Source organism: Neopsephotus bourkii, unplaced genomic scaffold, assembly GCF_033783945.1.
Source record: "Neopsephotus bourkii isolate Nb327-2 ecotype Australia unplaced genomic scaffold, CSIRO-AGI_Nbou_v1 NB_9, whole genome shotgun sequence".
Classification (NCBI taxonomy): Eukaryota; Metazoa; Chordata; class Aves; order Psittaciformes; family Psittacidae; genus Neopsephotus; species Neopsephotus bourkii.
This window is the reverse complement of record NW_026900526.1, coordinates 35685-57422: the sequence shown is the minus strand read 5'-3', so window position 1 is coordinate 57422 and position 21738 is coordinate 35685. Positions and strand designations below refer to the sequence as shown.

At 45.8% G+C, this 21738-nt stretch overlaps 1 pseudogene; it reads left to right on the top strand.

Annotated features, from left to right (window-relative positions):
- Nucleotides 1–1735: 1735 nt before the first annotated feature.
- Nucleotides 1736–7147, top strand: LOC133220001 (atos homolog protein B-like; annotated as a pseudogene).
- The last annotated feature ends 14591 nt before the right edge of the window (nt 7148–21738 follow it).

Genomic DNA, 21738 nt, shown 5'->3' with positions numbered 1-21738 from the left:
GAAGCGGAAGGAGAAAGAAAATATATTGAACAAAATTGGATTGGAGCACTCTTTGATAGTTTAGGCCTTCACCTTACTGGATGGATCCGTTCAAACTGTAGTTGCAATGATGATCATGTTTTTAATGTTATATCTGATGTATTTTTGTATTCAAAAGGAAACAGCCCGGAGCAATGCATGGACTCATCGAATTATAGGGACAGTAATTAAAGAATATCCAAAGCCCCCCTCTCCTCCCACATATCAGGAAACAGCTACCTAAGGAAATGAAAATACTTGACTTAAGTTGAGTGAAGTATTTTCAAAGGGGGGAAATGTTGGAAAAGAGTGAAAATTTTGAAAAGATAGAGTAGTTATATATGTAAAACTGGTAGAAATGATTATTTGAGAAATCCATAAATCAGTAGAATGGTTCTGTCGAAACTTTGTAGTTTCATACCAGGGTTATTCTATAACGAATGATACAATGGTAGTTTTGGTAGCAGGAAGCAACACACCTGTATGGTGAAGGGTATAAGTGATAAATTAGAAAAGTATATTGTAAGAATCTATCCAAGTAGAACCTAGGTATACCAAAAGGCAGTCAAGGGGAAATAGGAGGACAGCTGACCTCCACATAATGGTGGGAACACGTCCAAAGAACAGAAAGTGAAAAGGACAAGCTGAGGAAGACTTCTTACTTCATCCGAGGAAGACTACTTACTTCATCTGAGGAAGACTCCTTACTTCATCAGGACGACCACCAGAGGGGGGGCTGCGCAAGCGCAGAAGAGGCTGATGTCGCAATGGACTGATGTAGGGCATACGCGTGTATATCATTCTTGACGTAATCCGTGTTGGATACTGTATAAATTGGGAATGCTAGGTGACAGGACTGAAGCCAGATTTGGGCGCGTGCCCCTGGTTTCCCAGCGCTGCAATAAAGCACCTCATATAACCATTCCGGTGGTTATGTGTCAGTTCCTACGCTAACAGTACCACCCAGCTGCTAATTGAGGTGATGGAGGTCTCTGGTCCAATCCGGCAGAGTTAACTGTGATGTCAGGTCAGGTTCCCATCCCTGCCATGGGGTTGGAAGCTTAGGGCACTAGCCCTGCCTCATTCTGCACATGCAGCTGGTATATGTCTTCTTGGCAAGCACTGGGAGATCTTGTTGCTGTTGCCCAAAGGAGTGATTGCAGGCTTGAGCCCCTGGGACTGATCTGACCAGCCTGAATCGTGCACTACAGAAAAGCACAAGCATATCAAGTCTCTGGCAGAAGGCAGGCTTCTTTCCCCCACTTATCTGGACATGTCCTCAGTAACCTACATCCCAGCTAGAGATTCCTCTCCATGCCCAGGACAGGAAGGAAGTCCTGATCCTGCAGGTGTGTGATGCCACAGGGCTCCCTGGAGACTCACATCAGTCTGGTTCCTCTTCCTGTCCCAAGAGAGGAAGGTCCAAATGGGGCTGTATGGTGAGCTGCCCACATCCCAGCAGGTCCTTTGTGGCTGAAAGGCTGGACAAGGATGGGGATCTGGGGCTAATCATCACCTTCCTGCTCTTTCTTTTCAGATGCTGCACTGCAGTGCACCCCATAGGAAAGGGCTCACCTGGACATCCTGAGCAAGGCGTGGTCCAGCTCTCAATGCCTGTCCTCACACTGTGACCTGTGGCACTTTATGGTTCCTCCTCTGCTGCTGCATGGGCTGCTCTGACTCCGTCTCTGCTCAGAGTCCAGGCAAGTAAAGATCCATGTGGCACATGCACGTGGAGATGTCCCTGCCCCTGGAACACAGCACAGATCCCAGCCTGGCCCAGCCCAGTGGAGAGTTGCCCTTGGAGCCTTCCTCGCAGTGATACACCCACTGCGGCATCTTCACAGGCTACAATGAGATAGAGATCAAGCACCAGAAGGTTTACCAGGTCCCTATGTTCTCGCATCTCTCCAGCTCCTCTGAGAGCACAGAGCAGCAGGAAGGTAGCCAGCCACCTATCAAAAAGGGTTACCCTGAGCAGCAAACTCCAGAGGGGGGATGAGATCCCAAACAAACTCACAGGGGTGGTGGTGGGGTGGATGGCAAGCATGACAGGGGACTCGGGTAGGCTACCTTGGCTGATGACAACACCATTGAGGATGGTCTGCTGGTGGAAGAACAATGGCTGTGTGTCTCTGCCCAGCACTTTTCCTATAATAGGCTGCAGGTGGTGGAGAACTGGTGGGAGAACAGCCCTAGCCACAGTCCCAAGGCCAGAAGAGAGGATAAATTATAGAACCATAGAAGAGTTAGGGTTGGAAAGGACCTTAAAATCATCTAGTTCCACCCCCCCTGCCATGGGCAGGGACACCTCACACTAAACCATGTCACCCAAGGCTCTGTCCAACCTGGCCTTGAACACCGCCAGGGATGAAGCATTCACAACTTCCCTGGGCAACCCATTCCAGTGCCTCAACACCCTTATAGTAAAGAACTTCCTCCTTATATCTAATCTAAACTTCCCCTGTTTAAATTTGAACCCATTACCCCTTGTCCTGTCACTACAGTCCCTAATGAAGAGTCCCTTCCCAGCATCCCTATAGGCCCCCTTCAGATACTGCTGCTATGAGGTCTCCACGCAGCCTTCTCCAGGCTGAACAGCCCCAACTTTCTCAGCCTCTCTTCATATGGGAGGTGCTCCAGTCCCCTGATCATTCTCGTGACCCTCCTCTGGACTTGTTCCAACAGATCCATGTCCTTCTTATGTTGAGGACACCGGAACTGTACACAGTACTCCAAGTGAGGTCTCACGAGAGCAGAGTAGAGGGGCAGGATCACCTCCTTCAACATGTTGCTGGTCACGCTCCTTTTGATGCAGCCCAGGATACAGTTTGCTTTCTGGGCTGCAAGCGCACACTGAAGCTGGCTCATGTTCAGTTTCTCATCAACCATCACCCCCAAGTCCTTCTCCGCAGGGCTGCTCTGAATCTCTTCTCTGCCCAGCCTGTAGCTGTGCCTGGGATTGCTCTGATCCAGGTGTAGGACCTTGCACTTGGCTTGTCTGAACTTCATAAGGTTGGCACCTGCCCACCTCACAAGCATGTCAAGGTCCCTCTGGATGGCATCCCTTCCCTCCATTGTATCAACCGAAACACACAGCTTGGTGTCATTGCCAAACTTGCTGAGGGTGCACTCAATCCCACTGTCCATGTCACCTACAAAGATGTTGAACAAGACCAGTTCCAACATCGATCTCTGAGGTACACCAGTCATTATTGTTCTCCAGCCAGATATTGACCCATTGACCACAACTCTTTGTGTGTGGCCATCCAGCCAGTTCTTTATCCACCGAGTGGTCCACCTATTAAATTGATGTCTCTCCAATTTAGAGACAAGGATGTCATGTGGGACAGTGTCGAACACTTTACACAAGTCCAGGTAGATGACATCAACTTCTCTACCCCTGTTCATCAGTTCCGTAGCCTCATCATAGAAGGCCACCAAATTGGTCAGGCAGGATTTCCCCTTAGTGAAGCCATGCTGGCTGTCACCAAGCACCTTGTTGTTTTTCATGTGCCTTAGCATGCCTTCCAGGAGAATCTACTCCAAGATTTTGCCAGGCACGGAGGTGAGAGTGACTGGTCTGTAATTCCCTGGGTCTTCCATTTTCCCCTTCTTGAAAATGGAGATTATATTTCCCTTTTTCCAGTTGTCAGGAACTTCACATGACTGCCATGATTTTCCATATATGATGGACAGTGGCTTAGCAACTTCATTTGCCAGCTCCTTCAGGACCCATGGATGGATTTCATCAGTTCCCATGGACTTGTGCACATTCAGGTTCTTAAGATGGTCTTGAACCAGATCCTCTCCTACAGTGGGCCGAAGGTCTTCATTCTCACAGTCCCTGTATCTGCCTTCCAAGTCTTGGGTGGTGTGGTCAGAGCATTTGCCAGTGAAGACTGAGGCACAGAAGTCATTAAGAACCTCAGCCTCCTCCAAATCCAGGGTAGCCAGTTTTCCTATAGCTTCTGGAGAGGGCCCACGTTGTCTTCTAGTCTGTCTTTTGTTGCAGGATGTCTTCTCCTGGCCCATTGCTTGCAGTACTTTGCACATGAGAGATGATTGCCCTATCTTGGTGGGCGATCAGCCCACAGACTATGGGGATAATACAGAGCAGGTGTGTGACGACAATCTACTTTAATTTGCATAATATTGCAGATTGTGCATATTAAAAGATTGCAGCTGGACTCTGATGGGAAGAGAGAGAAGCCAGAGAGCAGCCTGACTCACAGCAGCATGGCTAACAGAGAAGAGGAATGGCTAGTGGTAGCCAGTGGGTGCAAGGACCTCCTAGTTCCACAGGCAGCATTCAGCTCTGAGCCCAGCAACCTGAGTTCACTGGAGAAGATGCCCTGTGGGAGCACCTTGCTTGCCAGCAGCAGCTGCCCAGCAAAAAGGAAGCTGATGCCTGCTGGTGAGGTTGTGGTTGACTCCTCCACATGAGAGCCTGCCCCCATCAGCAAGGAAGAAGAGAGCCCTGTCATGCCATCCATTGCCCACAGCCTGCTACAGCAGTGTTGCCAAGGGGGCACCTTTCTGGAATCACCTACTTCCCACAGCTAAGGTGAGCATCACTTGTGGGGGGAGGCAGGAAATGGCCCAGGGACAGCCAGAGCTCAGGGGTGTCCTTGTGGGCAAAATGTGGTCCCCATGGACACGTGGTCCATCCTGGCACAGCATCCTGTTCTGCCCCAGTGCACTGGTGTGAGCAGGGCAGCAGCTAACAGTCAACCCTGGGACGTGCCATCTGTAGGTTGTCACTGGCTCTTGACACCTTGTAATCACTTGATTGGCTGTTTGCAACCAGCTCTCTGGCCTTTAGAGCCTCAGTGGTGAGGCACTGGAACAGGTTGCCTAAGGAAGTTGTGAATGCTCCATCCCTGGCAGTGTTCAAGGCCAGGTTGGACAGGGCCTTGAGCAACCTGGTCTAGTGGGAGGTGGCCCTGCCCATGGCAAGGGGGTTGAAACTAGATGATCTTAAGGTCCTTTACAACCCAAAACATTCTATAATTCTGTGATTTGGACAGGACAAAACCTCTCCAAGACAGCAAGAGTTGACCATTTGGCATGGGGCCACAATCAGTGTCTGACAGCTTCATGTTAAGCCAGACTTACTGGAAGGCTTGGGAAGAGTGGCTGTCCTCTGCCTGCCCTGGGGGAGAAGAATGCAGAGGAGTGGGATGGCTTGGGTCCCTGGCCATGATATCCATCAGAGCACTCTGCCCACTGGACAAGGGTTTTGGTGGCAGGGAGCAGGACTGGACACGCTCTGGCCAGGGAGTGGGAACCCCAGTGCTGTGTGCAGAGATGCTACTGGCTTTTCTGCAGTTCTAGGGTGCCTGTAGCATGTCCTCAGGGTGCCACAAGCTCTTAGAAATGGGGCAGACTCCAGAGGCTTGCAACCGCCCTGGCAATTCAGTTGCCTGCAATTCTTCACTGCTTACCAGCCCCTCCTGACCAGTTGATGTCATCTACCTGGACTTGTGTAAAGCGTTCGACACTGTCCCACACGACATCCTTGTCTCTAAATTGGAGAGACATCAATTTAATAGGTGGACCACTCGGTGGATAAAGAACTGGCTGGATGGCCACACACAAAGAGTTGTGGTCAATGGGTCAATATCTGGCTGGAGAACAATAATGACTGGTGTACCTCAGAGATCGATGTTGGAACTGGTCTTGTTCAACATCTTTGTAGGTGACATGGACAGTGGGATTGAGTGCACCCTCAGCAAGTTTGGCAATGACACCAAGCTGTGTGTTTCGGTTGATACAATGGAGGGAAGGGATGCCATCCAGAGGGACCTTGACATGCTTGTGAGGTGGGCAGGTGCCAACCTTATGAAGTTTAGACAAGCCAAGTGCAAGGTCCTACACCTGGATCAGAGCAATCCCAGGCACAGCTACAGGCTGGGCAGAGAAGAGATTCAGAGTAGCCCTGCGGAGAAGGACTTGGAGGTGTTGGTTGATGAGAAACTGAACATGAGCCAGCTTCAGTGTGCTCTTGCAGCCCAGAAAGCAAACCATATCCTGGGCTGCATCAAAAGGAGCGTGACCAGCAACATGTCGAAGGAGGTGATCCTGCCCCTATGTGCAGTTCCGGTGTCCTCAACATAAGAAGGACATGGATCTGTTGGAACAAGTCCAGAGGAGGGTCACGAGAATGATCAGGGGACTGGAGCACTTCCCATATGAAAAGAGGCTGAGAAAGTTGGGGCTGTTCAGCCTGGAGAAGGCTGCGTGGAGACCTCATAGCAGCAGTATCTGAAGGGGGCCTATAGGGATGCTGGGAAGGGACTCTTCATTAGGGACTGTAGTGACAGGACAAGGGGTAATGGGTTCAAATTTAAACAGGGGAAGTTTAGATTAGATATAAGGAGGAAGTTCTTTACTATAAGGGTGTTGAGGCACTGGAATGGGTTGCCCAGGGAAGTTGTGAATGCTTCATCCCTGGCAGTGTTCAAGGCCAGGTTGGACAGAGCCTTGGGTGACATGGTTTAGTGTGAGGTGTCCCTGCCCATGGCAGGGGTGTTGGAACTAGATGATTTTAAGGTCCTTTCCAACCCTAACTCTTCTATGGTTCTATAATTTATCCTCTCTTCTGGCCTTGGGACTGTGGCTAGGGCTGTTCTCCCACCAGTTCTCCACCACCTGCAGCCTATTATAGGAAAAGTGCTGGGCAGAGACACACAGCCATTGTTCTTCCACCAGCAGACCATCCTCAATGGTGTTGTCATCAGCCAAGGTAGCCTACCCGAGTCCCCTGTCATGCTTGCCATCCACCCCACCACCACCCCTGTGAGTTTGTTTGGGATCTCATCCCCCCTCTGGAGTTTGCTGCTCAGGGTAACCCTTTTTGATAGGTGGCTGGCTACCTTCCTGCTGCTCTGTGCTCTCAGAGGAGCTGGAGAGATGCGAGAACATAGGGACCTGGTAAACCTTCTGGTGCTTGATCTCTATCTCATTGTAGCCTGTGAAGATGCCGCAGTGGGTGTATCACTGCGAGGAAGGCTCCAAGGGCAACTCTCCACTGGGCTGGGCCAGGCTGGGATCTGTGCTGTGTTCCAGGGGCAGGGACATCTCCACGTGCATGTGCCACATGGATCTTTACTTGCCTGGACTCTGAGCAGAGACGGAGTCAGAGCAGCCCATGCAGCAGCATAAGAGTGAGACAAAGGGTCACAAAATCACAAAATGGGATAAAGAAACCTGTATATATGTATATATGTTAAGTTTGATGGCTTTGTAACAGTAGCAATGGAAAATTACTGAGGTGCTTGATACATAGAGAAAAAAAAATAGAGTACAGCTAGAGAACATACTGAGAATTCTCACAAGATAAATCGTTATAGTTGGCATAGTTTTAAGAAAAACAGTCTAGAAGAACAGGACACAGGGATAAGGAGTATCTGGGAACCACAGGTGTCCAGGATGGGCTACAGTTAAACTAACTGATAAGTAGGAGGATAGGAGGATTATTATGTCTCTGGTGCTAACGAACCAATTAAACTGGTATGAGCATCTACTGCGCGTGCTTCAAAGGCTGCCAGAAGTGATGAAGATTGTTGGAAGAAGTAAACGACCCTCAGAGACCACCACCACAATTCTGTATGCATGCGGGGAACTCTCTGGAAAATGATGTAATCCATACGTAGCCTCATGAATATGTATGTATGCCCAGGGACTATATAAGGATGGCTTGTATAGCAATACGGGGACACACGTTAGGAGGAGTTATCCCCCGTGTCTCCCGGCGCCACAATAAAGAATACCTGCTTGTCAGCTTGAAAACTTTGTTGGCAAGTTTGTTCCTGGAGTTTTCTCCGAATCAATTTGGCACCCCAGATGGGACCCTCTCTGCTCGGCTGCAGGACCCGCTGAGGACAGGGCTCCCTAGGGCCCTCGGGAATTTTTCCCGGAGGGACCCCTCGACTCATTCGGATCGCTGCGGGAGCAGACAAGGACCATCTCATAAAAGGTATTCTTTTTTTTTTGTATAGTCTGTAAGGTGCAGGGGGCACCTCGGTTCGGTAAATTGGTTTGGTAAGCGTACGCATGGTTTGGAAGCCTTCCGTAAATCAAGATAAGAAATCTTGTAGGTAAAGGCGTATACCCGGCTGCTAGCGTCCGTTTGGTATACACCCACAGGAAGCAGGGGGCTTCTTGTGGTTTGGGTCCTGCAAGACACAGGGGGTGTCTTGCAGAAAAGGTTTTGGATTATCTTGGTATACACCCACAAGAAGCATGGGGCTTCTTGTGATTTGGGTCCTGCAGAACACAGGGGGTGTCTTGCAGAAAAGGTTTTGGATTTTACTGGTATTTGATTTATTTTGTGGCTTGTTATATTAAGGATTTTGGTCTTGTGATTTTGGTATCAGTGACAGATTGTTATAACTAAGCAGCAGGCATCTTGTGATTTAGGTCCTACAAGACACAGGGGGGGTGTCTTGTGGAAATGGTTTTGGGTCCAGTGTGGTATCAAAAGCCCATAAGGGATTTGATTCAGTGACGCCATCAGCGTGGGTCCCTGAATAGCCCTCCGATGCAGCGGGCTGTTCAGTATGGTTCCCACAGTGGGACACAGACAGGCTGGCTGGACACAAGGGTCTCATCCTTCCTGGGACACTGACAGGCTGGTCAACTATAAAGGGTTCAAGGAAACCCCCCTATTAATGTTACAATATGGTCTGAGCTATAAGAGTTAGGAAGTATTGCTTTTAATTCTACTGGTATTCGCCTATTTTGTGGCTTGTTATAGTAATGATTTTGGTCTTGTGTTTCTGGTACTGGTGACAGGATGTTATAACTGTGTTATTAACTGTTGTTTGCTTGGTTGAATTTAAGTCTCTGTCTTTGTCTCAAGTGTTGTAATTGTGTGGAGTATGTCTGGGGATCCCATCTGTGTGTGTGTGTGTGTGAATGTGAGATTGATAATGGAAAATCAGCAGAGTGAAGAGATCTTGAAAAAGAATCCTTTTGGGTGCATTTTGGCACACTGGAAAAAACTTGGAGGGTCTCCTGGGGGCTTGGTAAATAAGAAAATATTGGTAAAATATTGTAACCAATGGTGGCCTTTGTATACTTTGGAAGATCAGGAAAAATGGCCTACAAATGGAACTCTGAACTATAATACATTGTTACAATTAATGTTGTTTTAAGGGGGCAAGGAAAATGGGATGAAGTAATGTATGCAGATACGTTTTTCACTTTAAGAAATCACACAGAGTGACAGACTGAATGCAAAATTAATATAGCTCCACCAGATTCCTTAATTTTGGCTTTGGAAAAGGACAGGGAAAAACTGAAAGTTACACTGGAGATGCTCAGCCTCTGATATTGGGGAAAGATGTTTAAAGTTAAAAAACAGTAATCAGGAACATAAGGTGGAAAATCACGTACTACAGGTACCTCCTAGAGGAGCACCCTCTGCCTCTGTCCTATCTGATATTGATAAGGAAGAAGAGATTTCTGTCACTGGCAACAAGCGGCACATTCACATTCAGAGTTAAGAAGGGGTTAAACCAGAAGCGCTGTTGCAGAAGCAGGCATCTGCAGGCCCTGCAGAGCAGGGGGAGCCGCTGTGAGAAAAAGGAAAAAAAAAAAGGAAAACCAAGGGGGAAAGGAGGGGAGCTCGAGCAGCTCCTGTGTTTGAGCGTGGGAGGAGGGATGTCGGGAGGAGATGGGGGAGTGGGCTCTTCTCTTCTGTGGGACCGGATCGGTGTGCGTGCTATGGGGGGTTTTGGATGCTGGAAGTGAGACTGCCCTGAGGGGGGGCAGTGCCATGGAGTGGCTCCGGTGACTGAACTGGAACTAAACTGACGGGGACCTGGGGAATCTACGCTAGCAGATCCACTGGTTACATTAAAACTAGGGACTAGAGGAAATAAAGTGGAATTTTAGTGGATACAGGAGCAAATTATTTGGTGTTAAATCAGAGAGAAAAGAATTCGTTACAGATGTGGGAGCTACTGGCCACCAGGAAAGAAAAAGAAAAAAAAAAAAAAAAGGCATTCTTTCTGAAACCTTTAAAGTACAAATTGGGAAAACAAATGGGAATGCATAAATTTTTATGCATGCCAAATTCTCTACAATCTTTGTTAGGGCAAGAAGCAACATTTAAAGAAGGCAAAATGGAATTCAGAGTTAAAAACAATTAATTGCAGTTTTGAGTTTAATTCAACAGAAAAGCAAAAAGGAGGACCTCCCTGAAATAGAAGAAATCCTTAATCAGGTATATGTGGGAGTATGGGCATCTGAAGTTCCAGGTAAGGCGAAAAATGCTTTGCCTGTTAAAGTGGAAATAAAAAGGGGGGCCTACCCAATTAGAATAAAACAGTATCCCTTAAAATTAGAAGATCAAAGGGAATTAAAAAAAAATTTTGATAAATTTTAAAATATAGATTATTAATTGAATGTGAATCGAAATATAATATTCCTATCTGGACAGTAAAGAAATATGATGAGAAAAGTTGTAGATTGGTTCACGATCTCAGGGCAATCAACAAAATTGCAGAGGATATTCGTCCAGTAGTAGTTAATTCGTATGACTAATTGACTAAACTGAATAATAATCAGAAATGGTTTGCCATCCTGGATTTAAAGGACACTTTCTTTTGCTTACCATTGGCCAAAGAAAGCCACAATTATTGGCTTTCCAATGGGAAAATCCTGACAGAGGAAGGGAAACTCGATTAACTTGAACAGTATTACCTAAAGGGTTAAAAAAACAGTCCGGCAATTTTTGGAAATCAGCTAGCATGAGAACTAGAATCATGGAAGCCACCTACTCAAACGGGACTCTGTTACAATATGTGGATGACCTGTTAATTGCTACAGAAACAAAGGAAGAATGTATCAAGTGGACAGTGGAATTGTTAAATTTTCTGGGACTGAATGGTTATCGGGTATCCAGACAAAAGGCCCAACTAACCCAAACCCAAGTTTCCTACCTAGGATATGAAATAACAGGAGGACAGAGAAAACTTGGAACTGCTAGAAAAGAAGCCATTTGCCAGACTCCAAGACCATCGACTGTCAAGGAGCTCCGGACATCCCTGGGTATGACTGGATGGTGCAGACTTTAGATCCATGATTATGGTGCTCTGGTAAGACCACTGTATGAACTGTTGAAAGGAAACTCTCCCTCTTTAGAATGGACTGATACAGCAGAGGGGGTTTTTAGAAATTTTAAAACAGAGCTAATGAGAACTGCAGCTCTGTGACTCCTGGATGTGACTAAATCATTTTGGCTATATTCCTGTGAAGAACAGGGAATAGCTTTAGGGGTCCTTGCTCAGAAACTAGGACCCTACAGAAGGGCAGTGGCGTATTTTTCAAAACAGCTGGATGAAACGAGCAAAGGATGGCCCAGATGCCTAAAAACTATGGCAGCAGTTATCACAAATACTGAAGAAGCTTGCAAATTTACTTTGGGACAAAAGATTACTTTACTAGTGTCCCATGTGGTATCAGTAGTCCTGGAGCAGAAAGGAGCCCACTGGTTATCTCCTTCACGTTTTTTTAAATACCAGGCCACCACTGTAGAACAGGATGATACAGAAATTGTGGTCACTAACGTTGTGAATCCAGCATCCTTTTGCAGGAACAATTGACAGAACCACTAACACACAACTGCTTGACCACCATGGAGACTGTATATTCAGGCCGACCAGACTTGAAAGAAAAACCTCTGGAAGATGGTGATCCTTGGTTTACTGATGGTAGTAGCTTCATGAAAAATGGTAAATGAAAGGCAGGATATGCAGGAAATTCTACAATTACTGGAAACTGTTCAGCTACCTGAAGAAGTAGCTGTTATGTACTGTAAAGTGCATCAACAAGGTGGCTCTGATCAAGAAATTGGAAATAATTTGGCCAATTTTGAAGCCAAACGAGCAGCTGAACAATTTCAAATCATGTCCTTAATCCCTGATGGCAAACTAACAATTGAAAAATCTAAACCTAGATATTCAAAAGAGGATAGAAAATTGATTGAGGATCTAAAGGGACAGGAAAATAGAGGGTTGGGCTCAAATACCTGGTGGGCGAATTGTAATCCCCTATAACCAGCTCTGGATGTTAGCTCAGGAAGAACATAATAAAACTCATTGGGGTAGCAACTCTTTGCATAAATATTTAGACAAACAAATCTATACACCACAGTTCAATTAGTGACAAAACAATGTCAGCTATGTCTTAAGAATAATCCTAAGACTGAAAATAGAAATCAAACTGGGACAATTGGGAGAGGAAGTTATCTGGACAGCAGTGGCAAATAGATTTTTCTGAATTACCAAAAAAAAAAAAAAAGGGGGGTTATCGATATTTATGGGTATTAATGGATACTTTTTCAGGCTGGCCAGAAGCATTCCCTTATAGAATAAATAATGCAAAACAAGTGATTAAAATATTATTTAACGAGATAATAAGCTCGTTTTGGGGTACCAGAGGCAATTTCTTCTGACCGAGGCTCGCACTTTAGTGCAAAATTGTTACAAAAAATTTAGCAAAAAATTAGAAACTGATTGGCAACTACATGTTCCATATAGGCCTCAGGCCAGTGGGCAAGTAGAAAAAATGAACCATCTGATTAAGCAACAAATTGGTAAAATATGTCAGGAACGAATTTATATTGGTACCAGGCGTTACCACTGGCTTTATTAAGAATTCGAACTAGACCCCGGTCAAAAGAAGAGGTTAGCCCATTTGAGATTTTGTATGGAAGCCCGTATCAGTCCCAGTTTAACGGAGAATGTCTTCAGGAAGTGGAAGAAGGCTATCTCCGACAGTTTCTGATCAATCTGGGGAAACAATTGGAAGAGATAATAGGGAAAAGAGCAAGAGGTTTGGATTATCCAATTCACCCTTTCAGATCTGGAGACTGGGTTTATGTTAAGAATTTTTCAGGAGATCCTCTACAGGAGAAGTGGAGCGGACTGTACCAGATATTATTGACCACCTTTACAGCAGTGAAGATAAAGGAATAACCTGCTTGGGCACATTATTCAAGAATAAAGAAAGCACAGGACACAGGGATAAGGGGTATCTGGGAACCACAGGTGTCCAGGATGGGCTACAGTTAAACTAACTGATAAGTAGGAGGATAGGAGGATTATTATGTCTCTGGTGCTAACGAACCAATTAAACTGGTATGAGCATCTACTGCACGTGCTTCAAAGGCTGCCAGAAGTGATGAAGATCGTTGGAAGAAGTAAACGACCCTCAGAGACCACCACCACAATTCTGTACGCATGCGGGGAACTCTCTGGAAAATGATGTAATCCATACGTAGCCTCATGAATATGTATGTATGCCCAGGGGCTATAAAAGGACGGCTTGTGGGGCAATTAGGGAGACACACGTTAGGAGGAGTTATCCCCCGTGTCTCCCGGCGCCGCAATAAAGAATACCTGCTTGTCAGCTTGAAAACTTTGTTGGCAAGTTTGTTCCTGGAGTTTTCTCCGAATCAAGAGGAACCATAAAGTGCCACAGGTCACAGTGTGAGGACAGGCGTTGAGAGCTGGACCACGCCTTGCTCAGGATGTCCAGGTGAGCCCTTTGCTATGGGGTGCACTGAAGTGCATCATCTGAAAACAAAGAGCAAGAGGGTGATGATTAGCCCCAGATCCCCATCCTTGTCCAGCCTTTCAGCCACAAAGGACCTGCTGGGATGTGGGCAGCTCACCATACAGCCCCATTTGGACATGTAGTCTCCTGTAACTTTTTCTCCCTTACCCCTTTTAATTCTCGCCTTTGTTTAGATCACTCTGAATTGATTCTAATTTCATTTTCCTTTATATGTATTACCCATGCAGTAAGTAGTAAACTTTGCCATCAAACTTTGTTGTGCTTTTGCAAATTTATATTAGTTTGTTTTCACTGATACCTTTGACATTGATTCTTTAAGCAACATAAACCACTCCCTTTCACGACAAACCTCAGCTGTATTTGTATCAGCATAATAGTTATGGTGGTGACATACCACAGGGCATTTTCCCCAGCAGGTGCAAGTCCCTGCCAGGGGAATGGCCAGGCCCAGACTATGGCAATCAGTGTCAATCAGTGACACAAAGTCTAGCTGGACACCAGTGACATGGTATACCCCAGTCAATACTAGGTCCAGTCCTGTTCAGCATTTTCATTAATGATTTGAATGATCTGCCACAGTGTATCCTCAGCAAGTTTGCAGATGACACAGAACTGTGAGGAGTGGCCAATACACCAGATTGTCATGCTGCCATCCAGGGGGACCTGGACAGGCTGGGGAAATGGGCTGACAGGAACTTCATAAAGCTGAACAAGGAGAATTACAAGGTCCTGCACCTGGAGAGGAACAACCCCAGGTACCAGTACATGCTGGGGCCACCAAGCTGGAAACGAGCTTGGCAGAAAAAGACCTTGGTGTTCTGATGGACACCAGGTTGAACATGAGCCAGCAATGTGTCCTGAGCTTTATTAGGAGGACTGCTGCCAGCAGGTCAAGGGAGGTGATCCTTCCCCTCTACTCAGCACTGGTGAGGTCACACCTGGAGCACTGTGTCCAGATGCAGGCTCCTCAGTACAAGAGATATATGGACATACTGAAGAAAGTTCAACGAAGGGCCACAAAGATGATTAAGGGAATGGAGCATCTCTCCTGTGAGGAAAATGAGGAATCTTTTGAAATTTGACAAAGGCAAGTACAGGGTCCTGCATCTGTGGAGGAATAACCCCTGCACCAGGACCTGGGGTTCCTGGTGGACACACAAGTTGTTTATGAGCCAGCAATGCGTCCTTGTGGCTAAGAAGACCAATAGTATGCTGCGCTGCATTACTGTCGTGGTTTAAGTGCAATCAGACCCACGCAGCCCACTCGCTCACTCCCCCCCTTCCTCCCCCCCCGCTCCCGGAGGGACGGGGAGGAGAATCAAAAGAATGCAACTCCCACGGGCTGAGATAAGAACAGCCCAGTAACTAAGGTATAACACAAAACCACTACTGCTACCACCAATAATAATAATGATAAGGGAAATAACAAGGGAAGAGAACACAACCGCTCACCACCCACCGACAGATGCCCAGCCTGACCCGAACAGTGATCTATCCCTTCCGGGTAACTGCCTCCAGTTTATATACTGGGCATGACATGCTGTGGTATGGAATACCTCTTTGGCTAGCTTGGGTCAGGTGTCCTTTATCTGCTTCCTCCCAGCTTCCCCTCTTCCCTGGCAGAGCATGAGACTCAGAAAGTCCTTGGTCAGACTAAGCATTTGAGCAGTAACTAAAAACATCAGTGTTATCAGCGCTGTCCCCAGGCTGAAAGTAAAAAAAAACCAGTGCTGTACCAGCTACTGAGAAGAAAAAAAAATGACTGCTACTGTTGAACCCAGGACATTATCCACCCCTTATTCTATACCATTCACATCATGCTCAGATCCCACATTTTTAATATACCATCACTCTTATCTCAGTGCACTCTTATCTTAGTGCATGGACTAATCCCTATAAAGCTGCTAAGTCCATTCAGTCCATGATGTCAGGCTCCATCTCTTGTAACAGTCTTTCAGAGCAAGAGAGGCTGTGTGCAGTGTTCACACTTGTGAATAACTTGGGCAATAGTGTCCATTGCTAAGTCCACCCCTCAATCATGAGTCCATCTATATGTTGCATCTCTGCCCTGATGGCCTGAAGTGTCATGGGCCCACCAGGCTCAAAATAATTCACCCTCCACTGCAGCAGTTTCTGCAACTTGTCGCTGGGGACTCCATACAGCTGCCTTCCATCTCCAATGCTTCCAAAGCACTGGAGGGGCCCAGTGGACTAGATACTCGCCCATACTGTCCCACACACCCTGCCACTCATGACTGTCCAGCCTTGGCGAAAACCTCTCGGTCCTCCTATGTCGTTGTCTAACCCTAGACCCAAAGCCGACTCCGCTTAACTTTCGAGATCAGACAAAATGGTTGTGGGTAAAACACACTGTATGTGTGCTAACATGCTGATCCCCATCACAATCAGCAGGCAGGTCCCAAGGGTACCCAAAGGCCATTCAAAACCTTCAGAATTCTCAAACGATGCTGCTGTACTTGTCACTGAGGCTGGTGTAGCTGCTGTGCTTGCCGGCTCTCTCACCACCGGCTTCTCTTTTTCTGAGTCCAGATCTTCCTCCTCTGTTTGCTGGAAAGTGCTGTCTGGTCTCCTGCATCTTCCACTTGTCCCAGGTGCCTGGGGCTGGACCCAGCTGAGGCTCCCTGAGGTGGTATCTTGCTCTCCTGGGGCTTGGGCTCGTGGGTCTCGGCGGGTGGCTGCTGGGGGATGCTCTTGGCTGCCGTGGGGCTGGGCTCGGCTGTGGGGCTCGTCTCCTCTGATGCTTCCTCCTACTGCTTGGCAGCCACCTCCTTCCCCTCCTTGACTGCCCCGAACTCCTCCACTGGTAACCGCACCCTCCTGGCCTCCAGCCCTGCTCCTGCTGCCATTTGGTCCCTGGGGCCCCTCTCCTGGGCTGCTTCCACTGCCGGCAGCTCCGGGGGCAGCTCCCCCTTGGCTCCCCACAGCCTCACGAAGACAGGCAAGGACGAGGTCCAGGACGGTGGAGAGCAATAGAACAGCCAGGTATAAGTCCATGGCCACATCCATCCCACCCTGCTGCTGGAGCTCACCCGCATTACAAATCATTACCATAAAGTACAGTGAAACAAGAACCTTAGCCCAAGGCCCCTAGCCAATAAACACTAACACAGCAAATACCGGCTGTAAGTAAGGTACGACATGCTGAAACTGTGAGATCTAGAGCAACAACTTTGAGAGCCAGTAAGTCAGCATTGTGACGAGTGACTATTAATCCAAAACAATAAATGCTTATCACAAATACGATTAGACACACTGTGGTCAGATCTGTAGTTATCTCAACCCTTCGTGCCCCATGTTGGGCGCCAAAAAAGAAATGTCGTCGTTTAAATCCAGTCAGCCATGAATCAGCCACGCAGTCTCTCTCTCCCCCCCCCCCTTTCTTTCCCTCTCCCCGCTCCCAGAGGGATGGGGAGGAGAATCAAAAAGAATGTAACTCCCATGGGTTGAGATAAGAACACTCCAGTAACCAAGGTATAACACAAACCACTACTGCTACCACCAATAATAATAATGATAAGGGAAATAACAAGGGAAGAGAATACAGTCCCACCCGCCAATACCTATCCCCACCTGAGCAGTGAACTAGCCCTTCCGGGTAACTCTCAGTTACATCCTGGGCAAGACATGCTGTGGTATGGAATACCAATTTGGCTAGTTTGGGTCAGGGGTCCTGCCTCTGCTTCCTCCTGGCTTCCCCTCCTCCCTGGCAGAACATGAGACTCACAAAGTCCTTGGTCAGACTAAACATTTGATCAGTAACTAAAAACATCGGTGTTATCAACGCTGTTCCCAGGCTGAAAGTAAAAAACACAGTGCTGCACCAGCTACTAAGAAGAAGAAAAAATGACTGTTACTGTTGAACCCAGGATAATTATGAAGAGCATTGCCAGCAGGTTGAGGGAGGTAATCCTCCCTCTCTACTCAGCCCTGGTAAGGCCTCATCTGGAGTACTGTGTCCAGATCTGGTTTCCCCAGCACAAGAAAGACATGGAACTCCTGGAGCGAGTCTAGTAAAGTGCTACTAGAACAATTAAGGGTCTGGAGCATCTCTCATATGAGAAAAGTCTGATGGAGCTGGGTTTGTTCAGTCTAGAGATCTGATCAATGTGTATAAGTATCTGAAGGGATGGTGTCAAGAGGATGGGGCCAGACTCTTCTTGGTGGTGCCAGGCAATAGGACAAGAAGTAATGGGCATAAACATAAACACAGGAAGTTCCACCTGAGCATGAAGAAGAATTTCTTTATGTTGAGGATGACTAAGCACTGGAACAGGCTGCCCAGCGGGGTTGTGGAGTCTCCCTCACTGGAGATGTTCAAAAGCTATTTGGACATGATCCGGGGTAACCAGCTCTAGGTGGCCCTGCTTGAACAGGCGGGTTGGAGCAGATGACCTCCAGAGGTCACTTACAACCTCAAACATTCCACGATTTTAAGGACAGGGGCCCCAAGACAGAAATGCATGCAGATGTAGAAACTTGGCTTTTGAGGCAAGCTAAAATGTCCTTAAGTAATCTGTGAATGAGAGTCCACACACTTAAATAACACATTCAAGATACATAGGCTCTAATTTCTTTCAAAGACACAGAGATATACAAGTTAGAGCCACTGCCAAAGCTCACAGTTCCACTTTCAGCCTCACTGCATGTGATATGAACAGTAATTCTGGTACCTTCTGTGTAGAGTCATTATGAAAACATTACCTTTGTGTGCTGAGCCCAGACTGCTGAGCACATCCCATGCTTAAGTTTGCAACCCATCATGTTTCATCTAGACCCAAATCTCATCCAGATCAAATGGCATGTTTCTTCCCCAGTCATTTCCCAGACAAATTATTTGCTAAGGGACAGACTATCCTTTACCTGTTACATCAGTAATACCTTTGTTCCTCTCAATAAACAGGAACAATGACCCAATCAGAGCCAGTAATCTTAACTCCCACAAAATAGAAAAGCTTCCAATAGGTGAAGCTGTGTCATGGTTTAAGCCCAGCTGGTAACCCACAACCACACAGCTGCTCGCTCACTCTCCCCCTTCGATTCCAGAGGGATGGGGAAAAGAATCAAAAGAATGTGAATCCCACGGGTTGAGATAAGAACAGTCCAGTAACTAAGGGATAGTATGAAACCACTACGGCTACCACCAATAATAATAAAGGAAATAACAATGGGAGAGAATACAATTGCTCACCACCTGCTGACTGATACCTAGCCCGACTCAAGCAGCCATCTGGGCTTTCCCGGTAACTCACCCCCAGTTTCTATCCTGGGCATGATGTGCTGTGGTATGGACTACCCCTTTGGCTAGGTTGGGTCAGATGTCCTGTCTCTGCTTCCTCCCGGCTTCTTGTGCCCCTCCTCACTGGCAGAGCATGAGACTGAAAAGTTCTTGATCAGAGTAAACATTATTTAGCAACAACGAAAACATTAGTGTGTTATCAGCACTGTTCTCAGGCTAAAGTAATAAACACAGCACTGCAGCACCTACTAAGAAGGAGAAAACTAACTGCTACTGCTGAACACAGGACAAGCTGGTAAAGGCTAACAACATTATAGAAGTGAAAGAACCAAGACGCTCCTATGGGAAGAACAAAGCCTCATTTCCAGAATAAACTACCCAGTGGAAGTAGTGACAACCATAAAGGCTTTCTACTGAGAGGTTTATTAGGTCTGACAGTCTCCAGAACCAATTATAGTACTAGTAAGATGTAGTTAACCACTTCACCTCCTGGCCATCTCATTTGACTGATTAAAGTCCCTAGAGATGTTTAAGTTAAAATGTAATTTCATTCTGTTGCATGTTCCACCCACCTCCTGCAAATGTCTGGTTCTGGCACAGTACCAAACAGATGAAAAATTTGGTTAAATCAGATTAGAAGAGTTGCAATAATGTGAATTGCACCATGCATACTAAACATAAGTACCCACAAGCACCTAAAGCAGGACTTGTTCCTCAACAGCTTCAAAAAAGTTCACATCACTTCTCATTTCTATATATGAATATGCCCTTATCTCCCCAAAAGGGATGATTTTTGCAGCACTTGTAAGTTCAGTATCAGCATTATGCTAAGGACAGCTACAGAGCTTTCAGTCAGCACAGAATGCAGTTAAAAGACCAAGATGACCTAACAGTCTTACTGGTCTCCAGAACTAACATAGACACACAAGGGCCAACATTCTCACACAGGCAGAATCTCATTTGCCATCTTGCAAGAATCAGTCTAAGTGCACATGGGCACCCTCCCCTCCCCTGCAAAATTCAACATCTGAGCTCTCTATTCATAAACATAACCTTTCTGTAAAGGTTGTCACAGCCTGTGCCACATTTTGGGGAAAATAAAATAAACTCCTCTCACACAAATGCACAGTATTCAACAGACTTCTTGTGAATGCCAAGTATGCCAGATGATAGGGCCTTGTTTTCTGAAGCAGTTGATCTTAAGGTAGGAAATTATGTGATGTCCCCCCTCTCGGCTCCACTTGAAAAGTTCTCAGAGGCTATTTTCACTATAGCCCACAGCATTATGAAAATAAACATCAGCATTTTGAAAGTAACAAACAAAAATAAAAAACAACAACTGGGAAACATTCTTTCAATGAACACTTCCTTACAAATACTCAGCAGAGTGCTAGAATGACACTCTCCCGGTCATTGTTTGGTATTATTTCTAAGCTAACAAACAAAACGTAACACACTTGTGATTCTTAGAGAAGTTAATGCAGTAACTAAATTTAATTTGAAATGTAAGCCAGCAGATACTCAGATTCTAATAATAAGCATGGACAGTAAGTTCATAGGCTTTCCAAGTGTTTTGTGTAAAAGCAGAATGAAGTTTGCAAACCCTGCAATGCAAGCATCCTCAATAGACCAGCTATATATATATATATTAAAATAAAAATAGTCATTAAGATAGTTTTTAAACAAGTCTTTTCTAGAAATTCTAAGAATCTATAAGATTAAATGCTTAAACACTGCTACATACATTGCACAGAATACGCACTTCTTAAAAAGTGCTTATGTAAATTGGCCAGGGTTTCACCATGAAATGTCTTTGCATACAGTTGTGAAGGACAGTTTAATTTCAGAATTTCTTCTACAGCTATCTGGATAACACATCATCATCAAAGAATCAACTGAACCACAGCCCTTAAAATGCTTTGTGGAACTGAGTCTTTCTGTAATGTGCAGAAGATGTGTCCAAAAAGACTTCAGTTTGATTTTTTTCTTCTTAACATCCTCAACAATCAAATAAAAATAAATCTTTATTGAGGGCAGCTCCTGAGATAGCCAGAAGACTAGTGTAAAAAGTTCCCTTAAACCATTTTCTGCTGCAGAGACTAAAAGAAAAACAATGCTAATACAGTACTAAATGGAAACAATCAGAACTTGAGAATTGAGAAAATGAGAATGGAACTCAAATGTTAGCTATTGGGGTAGCTTATTTTGTTGCTGCTAGATTAACATACATATCACAGCTCTCTTAGGAACATTATCAGGTCTTCAAGTTTAGTTTTTAGAAGTTGTTTGCATTTTTACCTTTATAAGCTAACTCTGCATACCAAATAACTAAAGCCTTGCTGTCCCTCGCTTTGGGGCTATTATAATAATCCATCCAGAAAAAACTTAAAAGATTAACAGTATAGGCAAATAGGTAGCATGATTCAATTAAAAAAGGCTTTATTTTTTGTCAGAACTATAACCCAAAACCCCAACAAATAAAGGTTGATGGGAAGTTAGCATTAAGAACTTGATTGTAACATATAGCGATATCTGGGAAGTCAAATCCTTAAGCTCTCCTGATACTAAGGAGTCTCTACAAACTATGAAGCAAATATATAACCGACTCAAAATGATAAGGACTGTGAAGGCTTAGAAGTAAGACAACATCATCCAGGTTAACTCCTCCCTCCCACCCCAACAGTGAATATATGAATCATTTACACCTAAATACAGTATATTTAATACATGGGGGGGGGAACAAAAAAAAACCCACAACCCAACAAAAAACTTTAAAGAAAGGTGAACAAAATTTGGTTTTAGGGCACAAAGAAGCCCTTTGTGGTAGATCCCAGTAGTGACCCTTGCTTATTTTTTTGTCTCCTGCAGATGAA